Source organism: Dama dama, chromosome 13 (assembly GCF_033118175.1).
Source record: "Dama dama isolate Ldn47 chromosome 13, ASM3311817v1, whole genome shotgun sequence".
Taxonomy (NCBI): Eukaryota; Metazoa; Chordata; class Mammalia; order Artiodactyla; family Cervidae; genus Dama; species Dama dama.
In genome coordinates this window covers 74,147,610-74,166,044 of record NC_083693.1, presented here as the reverse complement: position 1 = coordinate 74,166,044, position 18,435 = coordinate 74,147,610, and positions in this window count along the sequence as shown.

Genomic DNA, 18,435 nt, shown 5'->3' with positions numbered 1-18,435 from the left:
GGATTCCTTCAGGTGAAATACAACCACGTGCCTCTCTATTCACTCTGCCATCTATATTGCATTTATGTCATAAGCACAACGCTGTGTATGAAAGAAGTGAAAGTGAAAGTTGCTCAGTCGTGTCCAACTCTCTGTGACCCCATGGACTATACAGTGCATGGAATTCTCCAGGCCAGAATACTGGAGTGAGAGAAAAAAAAAAAAAAAAGAATACTGGAGTGGGAAACCTGTTCCCTTCTCCAGGGGATCTTCCCAACCCAGGAATCAAACTCAGGTCTCCTGCATTGCAGGTGGATTCTTTACCAGCTGAACTATCAGGGAAGCCCACACTGTGTATAACATTTCTAAAAGGAATTAAGAGGGACTTCTCTGGTGGTCCACTGCTTAAGACTCTGTGCTCCCAATACAGAGGACCCAGGTTCAAACCCTGATCATGGAACTTGATCCCACATGTGACAACTAAGATTTCACACACCATAACCAGAAGATTCCACCTGCCACAATTAAGACCTGGTGCAACCAAATAAATACATTCTTACAGAAAGGAATTAAGAAAAGCAGTGCGCCAGGGGCTTCCCTAGTGGCCCAGGAATTAAGAATCCACCTGCCAACGACTGGACCACAGGTTCACTCCCTGGTACAGGAAGATTACACGTGTCAAGAGGCAACGAAGGGGGGGAGGAGCCAAGATGGCGGAGGAGTGGGATGGGGAGACCACTTTCTCCCCTACAAATTCATCGAAAGAACAATTGAACGCAGAGCAAACTTCACAAAGCAACTTCTGATCGCTAGCTGAGGAAATCAGGCGCCCAGAAAAGCAGCCCATTGTCTTCGAAAGGAGGTAGGACAAAATATAAAAGATAAAAAGAGAGACAAAAGGGCTAGGGACAGAGACCCGTCCCGGGAAGGGAGTCTTAATAGAGGAAGTTTCCAAACACCAGGAAACCCTCGCTCTGGCGGGTCTGGGGGAAGTTTTCAAATCTCGGAGGGCAACCTAACTGGGAGGAAAAATAAATAAAACCCACAGATTACGTGCCTAAAAGCAACTCCCAGCGGAAAAGTACCCCAGATGCCCACATCCGCCAGCAGCAAGTGGGGGCGGAACGGAGAGGAGTGGGCGGCATTGCTTAGGGTAAGGATTGGGCCTGAGTGCCCTGAGGGCAATCGGAGGGAGCTTTTGTGAGATAGCAACTTAAACTGTGGGATAGCAACAGAGAGAGAGAAAATTAACCGGCCAAACACACTGCCGGCCTTTCACAGAACAAAGGGTCTGAGCAATTCCAGAGAAGAGCTAGCCGGCTGTGGACCAGCCCAGCCCCGCTGGAGGCAGGAGGCAGCGGGGAGGGGAAAGGGGCAAACTCGGCCCCAAAGACGGCATCCCCTACCACACTGCAAACAGGTCTCCAGCTTCTAACCAAAGACTTCCTGAGATTCTGGATGGTGGACATCCGCAGGGAGGTTCGTGGCTAAACAAAGGGCACCCAACCGGCGCGGGCGGGGTCTGGGGCTGGAGACGCGGAGGGGAGAAGGCGCACGCACCCGGGGAGAGTGCACCCGTCAAGCTCCTGGCTGCCTGAGCTGCTCGGGCCTGGGAAGGCACAAAACGCAGGCGCAACCGAGTCCGCGCTTTTGTGGAATACCTGAAAACTGGAACCGCGCGCAGCGCAGGGCACGCTCCATATAGAGCAGCCGGGAGCCTGAGCAGCGTAGACGGGAAAGCAGTGCCCCTTCCTCCCCGCAACGCAACAGAACTAGCGAACCTGAACAAGAAACCACCTCCGCCCGCCTGTGTCAGGGCGGAAATTAGACACTGAAGAGACCAGCAAACAGAAGCCAAATAAACAAAGGGAACCGCTTCAGAAGGGACTGGTGCAACAGATTAATATCCCTGTAGGTCATACCGACTACACCGGAAGGGGCCTGTAGATATCGAGAAGTGTAAGCTGGAACAAGGAGCTATCTGAAACTGAACCGAACCCACACTGACCGCAACAGCTCCAGAGAAATTCCTAGATATATTTTTACCTTTTTTTTTTTAATTAAAAAAAATTTTTTTTCTTTTCTTTTTTTTTTCTCTATTTTCTTTTAAAATTCCCTATTACTCCCCCATTACTCCTTAACTTTCATTTTCATATATTTTTACAATTTTTTTAATTAGGAAAAAAATTTTTTTCTTTTTCTCTTATTTTCTTTTAAATTCCTCTATTACTCCTCTACTACTCCTTAATTTTCATTTTCATTTCACTATAACCTTGCAGAAAAAAAAAAGAGAAGCCCTATTTTTAAACCAAACTTCATATATATTTCTAAAATTTTTTGTGTTTTTGTTTTTGTTTTTAATATTGTATTTTTAAGAGTCTAACCTCTACTCTAGATTTTTAATCTTTGTTTTTCAGTATGTGATATAAATTTTGGACATTTAAGAATCCAATATTCAGTCCCCATTTTTATTCAGGAGTGTGTTGATTGCTCTCTCCCAATCTTGACTCTGTTTTCTACCTCAGAACACCTCTATTTCCTCCCTTCCCCTTCTCTTCCCAATCCAATTCTGTGAATCTCTGTGGGTGTCTGGGCTACGGAGAACACTCTGGGAACAGACAGCTGCATAGATCTGTGTCTCTCCTCTTGAGTCCCCCCTTTTTCTCCTCCTGCTCATCTCTATCTCCCTCCTCCCTCTCCTCTTTTTCATGTAACTCTGTGAACCTCTCTGGGTGTCCCTCATGGTGGAGAATCTTTTCACCATTAACCTAGAAGTTTTATTATCAGTTCTGTATAGTTGGAGACGTCTTGAGACTACTGGAAGAATAAAACTGAAATCCAGAGGCAGGAGACTTAAGCCCAAAACCTGAGAACACCAGAAAACTCCTGACTACAGGGAGCATTAAGTAATAAGAGACCATCCCAAGGCCTCCATACCTACAATGACACCAACCACCACCCAAGAGCCAATAAGTTTTAGAGCAAGACATACCAGGCAAATTCTCCAGCAACACAGGAACATAGCCCTGAGCGTCAACATATAGGCTGCCCAAAGTCACACCTAACACATGGACCCATCTCAAAACTCATTACTGGACACTCCATTGCACTCCAGAGAGAAGAAATCCAGTTCCACACACCAGAACACCAACGCAAGCTTCCCTAACCAGGAAACCTTGACAAGCCAATCGTCCAACCCCACCCACTGGGTGAAACCTCCACAACAAAAAGGAACCACAGACCTCCAGAATACAGAAAGCCCACTCCAGACACAGCAATCTAAACAAGATGAAAAAGCAGAGAAATACCCAACAGGTAAAGGAACATGAAAAATGCCCACCAAGTCAAACAAAAGAGGAGGATAGGGAATCTACCTGAAAAAGAATTTAGAATAATGATAATAAAAATGATCCAAAATCTTGAAAACAAAATGGAGTTACAGATAAATAGCCTGGAGACAAAGAATGAGAAGATGCAAGATATGTTTAATAAAGACCTAGAAGAAATAAAAGAGAGTCAATTAAAAATGAATAATGCAATAAATGAGATAAAAAAAACACTCTGGAGGGAACCAAGAGTAGAATAACGGAGACAGAAGATAGGATAAGTGAGGTAGAAGATAAAATGGTGGAAATAAATGAAGCAGAGAGGAAAAAAGAAAAAAGAATCAAAAGAAATGAGAACAACCTCAGGGGCCTCTGGGACAATGTGAAACGCCCCAACATTCGAATCATAGGAGTCCCAGAAGAAGAAGACAAAAAGAAAGGCCATGAGAAAATACTCGAGGAGATAATAGCTGAAAAGTTCCCTAAAATGGGGAAGGAAACAGCCACCCAAGTCCAAGAAACCCAGAGAGTCCCAAACAGGATAAACCCAAGGCGAAACACACCAAGACACATATTAATCAAATTAACAAAGATCAAACACAAAGAACAAATATTAAAAGCAGCAAGGGAGAAACAACAAATAACACACAAAGGGATTCCCATAAGGATAACAGCTGATCTATCAATAGAAACCCTCCAGGCCAGAAGGGAATGGCAGGACATACTGAAAGTAATGAAAGAGAATAACCTACAACCTAGATTACTGTATCCAGCAAGGATCTCCTTCATATATGAAGGTGAAATCAAAAGCTTTACAGACAAGCAAAAGCTGAGAGAATTCAGCACCACCAAACCAGCTCTTCAACAAATGCTAAAGGATCTTCTCTAGACAGGAAACAGAGAAAGGTTGTATAAACGTGAACCCAAAATGACAAAGTAAATGGCAACGGGACCATACCTATCAATAATTACCCTAAATGTAAATGGGTTGAATGCCCCAACCAAAAGACAAAGACTGGCTGAATGGATACAAAAACAAGACCCCTATATATGCTGTCTACAAGAGACCCACCTCAAAACAAGGGACACATACAGAGTAAAGTGAAGGGCTGGAAAAAAATATTTCACGCAAACGGAGACCAAAAGAAAGCAGGAGTCGCAATACTCATATCAGATAAAATAGACTTTCAAATAAAGTCTGTGAAAAGAGACAAAGAAGGACACTACATAATGATCAAAGGATCAATCCAAGAAGAAGATATAACAATTATAAATATATATGCACCAAACATAGGAGCACCGCAATATGTAAGGCAAACGCTAACAAGTATGAAAGAGGAAATTAATAGTAACACAATAATAGTGGGAGACTTTAATACCCCACTCACAACTATGGATAGATCAACTAAACAAAAAATTAACAAGGAAACACAAACTTTAAATGACACAATGGACCAGCTAGACCTAATTGATATCTATAGGACATTTCACCCCAAAACAATCAACTTCACCTTTTTCTCAAATGCACACGGAACCTTCTCCAGAATAGATCACATTCTGGGCCATAAATTTAGCCTTGGGAAATTCAAAAAAACTGAAATCATTCCAGTCATCTTTTCTGACCACAGTGCAGTAAGATTAGATCTCAATTACAGGAAAAAAAATTATTAAAAATTCAAACATATGGAGGCTGAATAACACGCTTCTGAAAAACCAACAAATCATAGAAGAAATCAAAAAAGAAATAAAAATATGCATAGAAATGAACGAAAATGAAAACACAACAACCCAAAACCTATGAGCCACTATAAAAGCAGTGCTAAGGGGAAGGGTCATAGCATTACAGGCTTACCTCAAGAAACAAGAAAAAAGTCAAATAAATAACCTAACTCTACACCTAAAGCAACTAGAGAAGGAAGAAATGAAGAAACCCAGGGTTAGTAGAAGGAAAGAAATCTTAAAAATTAGGGCAGAAATAAATGCAAAAGAAACTAAAGAGACCAAAGCAAAAATCAACAAAGCTAAAAGCTGGTTTTTCGAAAAAATTAACAAAATTGACAAACCATTAGCAAGACTCATTAAGAAAGAAAGGGAGAAGAACCAAATTAACAAAATTAGAAATGAAAACGGAGAGATCACAACAGACAACACTGAAATACAAAGGATCATAAGAGACTACTACCAGCAGCTCTATGCCAATAAAATGGACAATTTGTAAGAAATGGACAAATTCTTAGAAAAGTATAACTTTCCAAAACTGAACCAGAAAGAAATAGAAGATCTTAACAGACCCATCACAAGCAAGGAAATCGAAACTGTAATCAGAAATGTTCCAGCAAACAAAAGCCCAGGACCAGATGGCTTCACAGCTGAATTCTACCAAAAATTTAGAGAAGAGCTAACACCTATCTTACTCAAACTCTTCCAGAAAATTGCAGAAGAAGGTGAACTTCCAAACTCATTCTATGAGGCCACAATCACCCTATTTCCAAAACCAGACAAAGATGCCACAAAAAAAGAAAACTACAGGCCAATATCACTGATGAACATAGATGCAGAAATCCTTAACAAAATTCTAGCAAACAGAATCCAACAACATATTAAAAAAATCATACACCATGACCAAGTGGGCTTTATCCCAGGAATGCAAGGATTCTTTAATATCCGCGAATCAATCAATGTAATACACCACATTAACAAATTGAAAGATAAAAACCATATGATCATCTCAATAGATGCAGAGAAAGCCTTTGATAAAATTCAACACCCATTTATGATTAAAATTCTCCAGAAAGCAGGAATAGAAGAAACATACCTTAACATAATAAAAGCTACATATGACAAACCCACAGCAAGCATTACCCTCAATGGTGAAAAATTGAAAGCATTTCCCCTAAAATCAGGAACAAGACAAGGGTGCCCACTCTCACCACTACGATTCAACATAGTTTTGGAAGTTTTGGCCACAGCAATCAGAGCAGAAAAAGAAGTAAAAGGAATCCAGATAGGAAAAGAAGAAGTGAAACTCTCTCTGTTTGCAGATGACATGATCCTCTACATAGAAAACCCTAAAGACTCTACCAGAAAATTACTAGAGCTAATTAACGAATATAGTAAAGTTGCAGGATATAAAATTAACACACAGAAATCCCTTGCATTCCTATACACTAACAATGAGAAAACAGAAAGAGAAATTAAGGAAACAATACCATTCACCATTGCAACAAAAAGAATAAAATACTTAGGAGTATATTTACCTAAAGAAACAAAAGACCTATACATAGAAAACTATAAAACACTGATGAAAGAAATCAAAGAGGACACAAACAGATGGAGAAACATACCGTGTTCATGGACTGGAAGAATCAATATTGTCAAAATGGCTATACTACCCAAAGCAATCTATAGATTCAATGCAATCCCTATTAAGCTTTTTCAGTTTTTCACAGAACTAGAACAAATAATTTCTCAATTTGTATGGAAATACAAAAAACCTCGAATAGCCAAAGTAATCTTGAGAAAGAAGAATGGAACTGGAGGAATCAACCTGCCTGACTTCAGGCTCTACTACAAAGCCACAGTCATCAAGGCAGTATGGTACTGGCACAAAGACAGAAATATAGATCAATGGAACAGAATAGAAAGCCCAGAGATAAATCCACGAACCTATGGACACCTTATCTTCAACAAACGAGGCAAGGATATACAATGGAAAAAAGACAACCTCTTTAACAAGTGGTGCTGGGAAAACTGGTCAACCACTTGTTCGCGCTTGAGTCTGGCGCCTTAGACCACTCGGCCATCCTGACACGTTTGGTCAACCACTTGTAAAAGAATGAAACTAGAACACTTTCTAACACCATACACAAAAATAAACTCAAAATGGATTAAAGATCTAAATGTAAGACCAGAAACTATAAAACTCCTAGAGGAGAACATAGGCAAAACCCTCTCCGACATAAATCACAGCAGGATCCTCTGTGACCCACCTCCTAGAATACTGGAAATAAAAGCAAAAATAAACAAATGGGACCTAATGAAACTTAAAAGCTTTTGCACAACAAAGGAAACTATAAGCAAGGTGAAAAGACAGCCCTCGGATTGGGAGAAAATAATAGCAAACAAAGCAACAAACAAAATAGACAAAGGACTAATCTCAAAAATATACAATGGGTCAAAGAACTAAACAGACATTTCTCCAAAGAAGACATACAGATGGCTAACAAACACATGAAAAGATGCTCAACATCACTCATTATTAGAGAAATGCAAATCAAAACCACAATGAGGTACCATTACACGCCAGTCAGGATGGCTGCTATCCAAAAGTCTACAAGCAATAAATGCTGGAGAGGGTGTGGAGAAAAGGGAACCCTCTTACACTGTTGGTGGGAATGCAAACTAGTACAGCCGCTATGGAGAACAGTGTGGAGATTTCTTTAAAAACTGGAAATAGAACTGCCATATGACCCAGCAATACCACTTCTGGGCATACACACCGAGGAAACCAGATCTGAAAGAGACACATGCACCCCAATGTTCATCATAGCACTGTTTATAATAGCCAGGACATGGAAGCAACCTAGATGCCCATCAGCAGATGAATGGATGAGGAAGCTGTGGTACATATACACCATGGAATATTACTCAACTATTAAAAAGAATTCATTTGAATCAGTTCTAATGAGATGGATGAAACTGGAGCCCATTATACGGAGTGAAGTAAGCCAGAAAGATAAAGAACATTACAGCATACTAACACATATATATGGAATTTAGAAAGATTGTAATGATAACCCTATATGTAAAACAGAAAAAGACACAGATGTACAGAACAGAATTTTGGACTGTGTGGGAGAAGGCGAGGGTGGGATGTTTCGAGAGAACAGCATCGAAACATGTATATTATCTATGGGGAAACAGATCACCAGCCCAGGTTGGATGCATGAGACAAGTGCTTGGGCCTGGTGCACTGGGAAGACCCAGAGGGATCAGGTGGAGAGGGAGGTGGGAGGGGGGATCGGGATGGGGAATACATGTAACTCCATGGCTGATTCATGTCAATGTAGGACAAAAACCACTACAATATTGTAAAGTAATTAGCCTCCAACTAATAAAAATAAATGAAAAAAAAAAAGAGGCAACAAAGCCTGTGGGCCACAAATACTGAGCCCATGCTCTAGAGCCTGCAAGCCACAACTAGGGAAAACCCATGTGTAGCAATGAAGACCCAGCACAGCCAAAAAAAAAGGGGGGGGGGGCATGCCATTTACCAGTTTGTTGGCTCTCAGCTCCCCGTGTACCCGTCTTTGCCCTGCTTTTCGGAACTGGCGCTGATCACAGGAAGCTCTCTCTTGCCTATTGGATGATGTTAGGTTTTGTCAATAGAGGGCACAGGAGGGCCACCGCAGGGCCAGTCAGTCCCAGCTCCTCCCCCCGGGGCCCGGGGCTTTCATCCCCGGTGGTGCAGCCGCCAGCAGCTGGCAAGAGGCCCACCGGGCTTCCCTTGCCACTGTGGTCATGGCCTAGGACCCAGCTTCAGCCAGCACGGTCCTCCCTGCTCTTCACCACTGCCAGCTGCACCTGCCGCGGAGGTCTGAAGCTCAGCCTTGGGGGGGGCGGGGGGCAGGGGGCGGGGACATCCCACCTTCTCAGTTTATCCCTGAGCTGTTTTCTGCATTTGTATTCCTGTAATCCTTAAAGTTCTCTCTTACCCATTTTAGTTGTTACCCATCTCTTTGTTGTTGTTAAGTTGCTTAGTCATGTCTGACTCTTGTGACCCCCGTGGACTGTAGCCCGCCAGGCTGCTCTGTCCATGGAATTCTCAGGCAAGAATACCGCAGTGGGTTGCCATTCCCTTCTCCAGGGGATCTTCCTGACCCAGGGATTGAACCCAAGACTCCTGTGTCTCCTGCATTGGCAGGTGGATTCTTTACCACTGAGCCACCTGGGAGGCCCTAACCATCTGTAATTCTGTTAAAAGTTCTCTGCTCAGATTGTGAGTGGTTTCTGTCTTCTGACTGGATGTTGACTGGTAGATCTAGCCCTTCACCCACATTTACCACACCCACTGCCACCCATTCCGACCTGTAGCTCGGAGGTGTCATCTGAGGTCATTTCCATTTACCCGAAACAACTTGCTTTAGCATTTCTTATGGTGGAGATCTGCTTGAGACATATTTCCTCAATTTTTGTTTGCAGAAAATTTCTTATTTTGCCTTCGCTTTGATAGTTTTAAACTTCAGCACTGAATATGACACTCCAAAATTTTCGGGCTTGTTTTTTCTGTTGAGAAGTCAGCTGTCAGTCAGAGAACTGTTCTGTACAACCTGTTGTTTTTCTCTCACCATATCTGAGATTTTCTCCTTTATCTTTAGCTTTTGGCAGTTGGATCATGATGCTCTGAGGAGTGTTTTTACCTGCTTTAGGTTCAGTAAGATTCTTGTATCTTCAATGTTTTCCACAAAATTTGGGCTGGTTTCACCTTATTTCTTTAAAAGTATCATCTGTCCCTTTCCCCACTTCCTTTCCTTCTAAGACAATTACATGTATGTCGGCTCCTTCATATCGCCCCCACATCTGATGCTGTGTTCATCTTTCTTCTTTTTGCTCTCCATTTTTGGGGTTAATTCTTACTGATCTTGAAGTTCACTCATTCTTCTGCCATCTCTAATCTGCCATTCAAACCATCCAAAAATACCCCACAAATTTCTAATTTCACTTATCATACTGTTTGGCTCTTGAAATTCCGTTTTTAATAGTTTTTAACTATTGAGTTTTCCTACCTGTTCACTAATTAAAATAACTTTAATTATTGATACATATTTATAACAGATGTTTTGAAGTCTTTGCTAAATTCAATACCTGAATCCACTTGGAGTCAATTTCAACTTTTTTTTTTTTTTTCCCCTAGCAGTGAATCCTATCTTCCCAATTCTTTGCTTGTCTAACTTTTGTTTGAAAATTAGACATTTCAGACAACATATTGTAGGTGTCTCTAGATTTTGTTGTGTTCTAAGCATGACTGTTTTCCTATTGTTATTGTTTTAGAGGGAAGTTAATTTGCCTATATTCACACTGAATCCTGTCTCCCAAGGGAGGGTGTGGCAGCTGGTCTCTTTAGCTTGTAGTCACAGCTTTTCTTTCCCTGTTCCACTGGGGATACTCCCCTCTGCATGAATAGTTTGGCCATCAGTCAAGGATCTCAGTGAACTTGACACTCAGAAGCTTACCCTTTGTGGTTTCCTTCCTTCTGAGGATTCCCTCTGAAATCCTCGGCTTCCTCCCAGCACCAGGGTATATTCTCTGATATCTCAAGTGTAAGGCTACAGCTTTCTACCACTCATGCTGTACACAGTTGGGGAACGCAGTCAGATAAAAAGCAGTAAACTCGCAAGCATCATCTAGTGTAGCTGCCTTCCAAGAGTAGACAGATTCCTGCCTGTTTTCCACTGCATCCGCAGCACACGCGTAGAGCTGTGGTCAGTCAGGGATGTGAACCGCACGTTGACTCAGGTGTTTAGCATCACCCTTTCTGTGGTTCTCTCACATCCAGAGGTTCGCCCGGGTTTTCTCGCAGCTCTGAGCTCTGTTCTCTGCTACTTGAAGCTGACAGGGATATGATGTTCCAGGTGTTCTTCTCCACTATGGCAGAGGGCCCTGGGCAGCCCCATCGGGAGGAAAACAAACTCTTGATTCTTAGCTCTTGTGGTTATTAAGTTTTCAGGAAGAATACGCCTCTCGTTTCTGTCTCCTTTGGGGTGCTTTGCAGTTCTTTTATTATTTATTTATCGGCTGTGCTGGGTCTTCGTTGCTGTGCAGGCTCTTTCCTTAGTTGCAGCAAGTGGGGGCTGCTCTCTAGTCGCAGTGCACGGGCTTCTCACTGCGGTGGTTTCTCTCGTTGTGGAGCATGGGCTCTAGGGCACGCAGGCTCAGTAGTTGCAGCTCCCGGGCTCTGGGGCACGTGCTTAGCTGCTCCACTGCATGCGGGCTCTTCCTGGATCAGGGATCGAACCTGTGTCTCCTGCATTGACAGGTGGATTCTTTACCACTGAGCCACCAGGGAAGCCCTCCAGTTCTTTTAAATAGTTGGCATGTATTTGTTTTAGTATTTCACTCAAATTTTATCATAGTTATATGCAGGTCGGGTGGCCTGACCACTTCACTCCACCATCAGACTGGAAGTCTTCAGTACTTCCAGTGGTAAAAAACGTGTAACATAAAATTTACCGTCTTAACCACTTTGATGTGTACAGTTCAGTGGTGTTAAGTACATTCACATTAACCATAACCAGCCATCTCCAGAACTCTTTCACCTTGCAAAATCAAAACAGTATACCCATGAAACAAATAACCTCTCTCCTCCAGCACCTGGGAGACAACTTTCCACCTTCTGTCTCTGAATTTGCCTATTCTCAACACCTCATGTAAGCGGAATCATATGGTATTTTTCTCTTTGTGGCTTATTTCACTTAGCATAAAGTCCTTGTAATAGATTGAATGTTTGCGTTCCCACAAAACTCTTTTATTTTGATACAAGGTGATGGTATTTGCAGGTGGGGCCTTTGGGAGGTAGGTAATTAGGTCGTGAGGGTAGAGCCCTTATGAATGAGATTAGTGCTCTTATAAAAATTTCAGGAGGACATTTTTGAGGACACAGCAGACAGCCATCTAGAAACCAGGAATGAGGCCTTCATCAAAAACCAAATCAGGTAATGCCTGGATCTTGGATTTCCCAGCTTCTAGGGCTGTGAGAAATACATTTTTTTTTTATTAGCTCCCCAATTTGTTATTTTTCTATAAGCAAGCCAAGTGGACTAAGACAGTCCTCGAGATACTTCCACGCTGTAGTGCATCTCAGATCCCCTTTGAGACTCAATAGTATTCACTTTACACATTTTGTTTATCCATTCATCTGTCAAAGGACATTGGGTTGCTTCCACTTTTTGGCTATTGTGAATAGTGCTGTTGTAAACATGGGTGTACAAATATTTCTTCAAGACCTTCCTTTCAATTCTTTGGACATATATCCAGAAGTGGAATTACTGGGTTAAACAATAATTCTATCTTTAACTTTCTAAGGAAACCAATTCTATCTTTAACTTTCTAAGGCCCTTCTAAGAATTCCCTTCTTTTGCTTAGTTTGGCCAGAGTTTGCTCCCGTCACTAGCAAACATGAGTCCTGCAGATGCACACCCTCACCCCAGCCTGTGGCATGCTCACTAGGATGGCAAGTCAGAAGAATGCAGACTGCCAGGCTCCCTGGAAACTAGAGCCAGAGGCAAAAGCGCTTTATCAGTAAGTGCAAGGCAAGGAAAGTGAGGAAAAAAGAAGGCAGCAAAAGCAATTTATGAAGGTGCAGGGGCTTCTCTGGTGGTTCAGATGATAAAGAACCTGCCTGCAGTTGCAGGAGACCCAGGTTCATTCCCTGGGTTAGGAAGATCCCCTGGAGAAAGGAATAGCAACCCACTCCAGTATTCTTGCCTGGGGAATTCCATGGACACGACTGAGCAACTAGCACTTTCACTTCCATTAGTGAATCAGCCATAGCTTCAGGACAAACTGATTTGTTCAACCTCATGATACATTATCAGTGAGGCTGTATGATGCTATACATCTCTGCACAGTCCAGGGTGTGAGGAAGAATAATTAACAGGCTGAGTCCAGCCACCCTCTATGGCTGGAGTTCAGAGAGGGCATCAACGGCTGTCGCAGTGCCGTGGCTACCGAGAAGATCCTGCTGTGTTTGCTACTTCAGCAGCAGCAGGAAAAGTCTCTGGGCTGGAGGCAAGGGTTTCAGAGTCTGGCTATGAGGTGAAGCATTACTGGAGTGTTTCTTGAGCCACACGAGTCCAGGAGTCACTGCCGCTGCAGCACACCTGAGTCCGTGATCATGGTAACAAACAAGCCGATGCAAGATGCGAGGACCAGAGAGCAGAGCATGTGGGCAGGTCTAGGGTGATGTGTAAAGTGAATGTAGTATGGGGGTGGAGGAAAGGGTACAAATACTCAGTTATAAGGTTAATTCATAAGTTCTGAGGACCTAATGCACAGCATGGTGACTATTCTATAATAATACTGTATTGTGGGACTTCCATGGTGGTCTAGTGGTTAAGAGTTCTTCTTGCAGTGAGGAGGATTCAGGTTTGATCCCTGGTCAGGGAACTAAAATCCCATCTGCTGCGGAGCAACTAGGCCCTCAAGCCACCATGATCTGACACAGCCCAAAGTTGATGAATAAATAAATATCCTATTATCTATACTTAAAATTTGTAAGAGTAGACCTTAAATGTTCTCACCATACATCTTAACAATATTGAGCCTTCCAATCCATGAACATGGGATGTCTTTTGTCTTCCTTAATTTCTTGCAGGAACGTTCTGTAGTTTCCAGTGGACAAACCTATTCCTTCCTTGGTTAAATTTATTGCTCAATATTTTATTTTTTTTTAAGCCACTGTAAATGAAATTGTTTTCTTAATTTCCTTATCAGATTGTTCATTGTTAATGTATAAAAATTATAGACTGATTTCCGTGTGTTGATTTTTTATCCTGGTACTTTGCTGCATTTATTGGTTTTAAGTTCCTTTGTGGAATCTTTAGGATTTTTTACATATAAGATCGTATCATCCATGAACAGAGATTATATTACTTCCTTCTGTCCAATTTGGATGCCTCATTACTTTTTCTTGCCTAATTGCTCTGGTGAGGACATCCAGTACTACACTGGTGAAAGCAGGCATCCTTGCCTTCTTCCTGATCTTAAAGGAGGTGCTTTCATTCTTTCACCACTGAACATGATGTTGATTCATGTATGCCTTTTGTTATGCTCAACCCTGTGCCTTCTGGACTCTGGAATTTCTTATGGGAAAACTTTTCATTATCTTACTGAGGATCCCTTATGTGGGCTGAGTTGCTTTTCTCTTCTCTTGCTGCTTTCCAGATTCTCTTGGCTTTTGACAGTCATTATAACGCGTCTTTGTGTGGGTCTCTGACTTCACCTTACCTGGAGCTGGTTGAGCTTCTTGGATGTTTATGTCTGTGTCTTTCCTAAAGCTTGGGAAGTTTTTGGCCATTATTTCTTCAAATATCCTCTCTGCCCCTTTCTTTTTTGCCTGGGATACTCACAGTGTGTACAGAAGGTGGTTGCAAAGCTTCTCCATAAGGTGGCAGAGTGTTCAGCTACAAGAGGTAGTACAGGCTGATGCTCCTGTTATGACTGCTAAAGTTCTGCGGGGTGAAGCAAGTCCACGACTAAGAAGAGTTGGGGTGAGGGACAGTGTGTGATGAGGATACTCAGAGGTGTGACTCACTGGGGCCACTCCTCCAAGAGTCTTTCCTACCAGTGACGTCAGAGGAAAGGGGTCATCAGGGCCACCTCTGTGGTCAGGGCCAGACAAGGGCAGAATTACGTCCCAGTGCTGCTGTGAAGAGCGTTGACGGAAGCCCAGGCCTCACGGTACTGCTGGGCAGGACTCACCGGGCACCACCAGGCCCTGGGCCCAGAGCCCCGGGCTGCAGAGGAGGCAAAGATCACCCCCGGGAAGGACCTGGGGGACCTCAGTGGCTGGGCAGCCTGAAATGGGACAAGGTGGGGAAATTTCCAGAGTCCTCTCTGGACAGCCTGGTGCTGTGGGAGGTGGGGGTGCCCAGGCCTTAGCTGAGGAGGGAAACTGGACACCAGGTGCAGCCAGCCCTGGGCACTATCCAGCTTCAGGAGCAGGTGCACGGTGACCAGCAGGGCATCTGAAACCAACTGTTGCGATGGCAGCAACGAGGAAATCAGGGTCCATCCTAGACGAGCGGCCCCAGAGACATGAGTTCCCTTGCAGGAAGAGTGTCCACGGCCAGCATCAGCAGAGGCTGAAGGCGGGAAAGGACACTCTAGCACTGGCCCTGGGGTCTGGACTCAAGATGGGGAGCTGGACCATGCTTGTTGGCAACGGGGGAGCTCAGAATGGGCCCAGCCTTGGGAGCAGCCAAACTGAAGAGGCTCCCTCACCTTCCGCACAGTTCAGCCACTCGGCAGCGGCCACAGCGGGAGGCCTGGCGAGGAGCTGTCTCAAGGTGCGCCCACCAGCTGCCGGCTGAGGGACCCTGTGCACGTCACTGCAGTGCTCCGGCCTCGGCTCCCGCAGACACGGGGGCGGGGGGCGGGGTGCACCTCCTTCACAGTGCAGTGTTCCCGAGCCTCGGAGCAGGGACGGCCAGGCACCATCAGGGTCAGTTAGCTATCTAGAATAGAGGGTACAGAAGGAAATGGCTTCGGGGTCTTTTCTAATTCTGAACATACTAATTATAGGCACTGCCCATACAAATGCTACAAATGAGTACATGACCATGGAGGCGCCTCGTCAGTGAACTCCCGTCTGATAAGAGCACGCCACCAAAACCACTGGAGCGCCACTGCTCTGGGGGCAGGACTGGAGATGGGGACTTGGGAAGAGAAACGAGGGATCTGGCTGAAGGCCCACGAACTGTGAAAAACTTGATTTATCCCCTGCTCACAGGAGACGAGGCAACACACACTCCTGAGAAAATGGGTCTTTGTGGAAGGGAAGGGTGAGCCTTCTGTCGGGCATCTCCTCTCTGCAGGCCCCTGAGCTGGACCAAGTCGTCTCCGGGCTCTGCCTCGGGTAAGTCAGACGGCTATCGTCCCTGCTTCACAGATGAGGTGGCTGAGCGAGCGACTGAGGCCGTGTCCCGGGGCCTGAGGAGGCGGCCACACAGGAGAGCAGAGCCTCTGGCATGTCCAGCCCCAACTCAGGCCCCTTCTACTCGCCTAACTTGGGAAGGCATTCTTCTCCTAGTCTCGGTCCCCTCTAAGACCAGGATGGTAGGCCCTTTGCGTGAGGCTGCCATGAGCATTACATCAAACAAGACATGTTTGGTCCTTGAAGGCCAAGACCATCTTCAACAAATCAAGCAATTAATACTAAAAACCACAAATAATTTCCTATTCATGATTATGCAGAATATAAGAGCTAATTGCTGCTAGATTTACTTTTCAATCAGTTAAGTGTCACGAGCCACCGTCCGCCAAATAACTTCATTCCATGAAAGTCTTGGCAGGAAAAGAAGGGGCCCCCTCCAGCAACGCCTGTCCTCGGGCAGGACGTTGGCTTGAGGTCAGGGGTCACCAGCAGCTGCCCAGCCCCGAGGCCGGGGAATCCCAGACAGAAACCACAGCTGGAGAGTCACGAGGCAGCGTTCAGCCCTACCTCCTGCCCTCTGACCCTGACGGCCACAGGGCAGCCTGCAGGAGGGAGTCTGTGTGCGGTGCCTGCAGGTGACTTGACTGCTCCCAGTTTCCAAGCAGCAGCGACATTCATCAGCCTCGGCCTTGGGTGGGGACCCAGACTGACACAGGGATCACCATGGAGCCACAGGAAGTTCCAACACCCTTCAGTGGGTGGCAAGGAAATAGGCACGTCCCACATAAACCACGGGTCTGCAGGGACGCCAGGCCAGCTGTCACTCCTTCAACTGTCATCTCCTCAGGAACGCCTTCCAAGAATGCCCCAGGTGGGACGATCTCTCCTCACGGCTCACTTAGGTCTGAGAAGCACTGCCTGTGGCGTCTCGGCTGGAAGGTGTCTGTGCAGCGTCTCCGGTCAGGACCTTGGTCAGCTGGCACAACGCGTGTGGCACCTTATGGGGGCGGGGCGGCGACAGAGAACCAAAAACCAGGCTGCACAGAGCGCTCTCCAACCTCATTCCTAATGTACCAGCACCAGAGCTTTAATTCCAATTCATTTTTTCCCCAGTCCTTAGGCAATTAAAAAAAAAGCAAATAGCTTCAGAAAGAAGCAAAGTGTCCGGAAAACCCCAAACCTCAGCTCTTCCGTCTCTGGATGCCCAGGAACCAGCGGCCGCCGAGTCCCCCTCCCCTCCGGGGGCGGCCACCACAATGGGCCTTTCATCCTGCACTCAAGACCTGGCAGGCGCTCATTCTTCTTCTTCAACGTGCTGACCTTCCAGCTCTTTATTCCACGAGCCTATTATCGCCAGTTGTGGGCACAGAGAAGACTATGACAGCCCTGGATCTCATGAAAAGCTTATAAAACACCTCAGATCAAAACGTTAGGAAGGGCACAGGGCAACAGGCTGCCTCATTCACGGCCGATGGAAAGAGAGACTGGTACAACCCCTCTGAGAGAAACACAGCATTATGTGTCAAGTGTCAGAGTGATCCGATTTCTGGACTCAAGTTCCAATCTTAGATATTTATCCCCACAACTACACTTGCCTGTAGGCAAAATGACATAGGCTGGCTCCACTCTGCTGATATTACATGATTCCTCACTATCAAATGACACAGTTTAAATAAACACTTACTGTCATAACTGGTTACCATGAAACTAGTGCAAGGGAATGAAGCAACTTCCTATCCATGGGTTGGTCTAGAAAACTAAGGTGCCGCTGTGCGAGCCAAGAACAGTATACACAGTACAGCCGGCCTCTGCACCTGTGGACAGGGGACCCGTGGCCAGGGAGACCTGACTGTGCCCTGGATTCTGGTGTCTGCGGGGTCCTAGAACCAATCCCCCACATACTGATGGAGAGACAACTGCACGTTATCTGCATGGAAACGTGAGTATGTGACACGTGCAAGTGAGCATGCGTGCTTGTACACCTGCTGATACGCTCTCAAAGGAGGCGCCAGAGCCGCGGCTCCCTGAAGGGGCGGGTGGCTGGAGGCCACAGGCGGGGAGCTCACGTCCCACTGTGTGCCTTTTCTAACAAGCATGCTGGTTACCCATTCAAAAGAAGAGCAAACGTAAAGCTGCTTCTCTGTGGTACACTACGAAGAGCAAGTGCAGAGACGTGCAAGCAGCAGAGGCCCGGAGACCGGTTCCTCTGCTGAAGGCGGAGGCCTGAGCTGCGGGTCAGGACTTCAGGGCTCTGCAGGGGGGTGTGGCGTCTTTTTCGAGAGAAGCACCGAGACTGGTCCTGCAGTAGGCATGTGATGTGGCTTAAGACAGAATGAAGGGCTTTTCTGGAATGAATGAGCTTTTCTGGAAGGCAGAGGGAGCGTTTTAAGCAGCAAAGGGCCCTGATTCTGGCTGGGAGATGTCGGGTGAGAGAGAGCAGGAAAAGAGGCATGTCAGGGTCAAGATGAATTCAGAGCG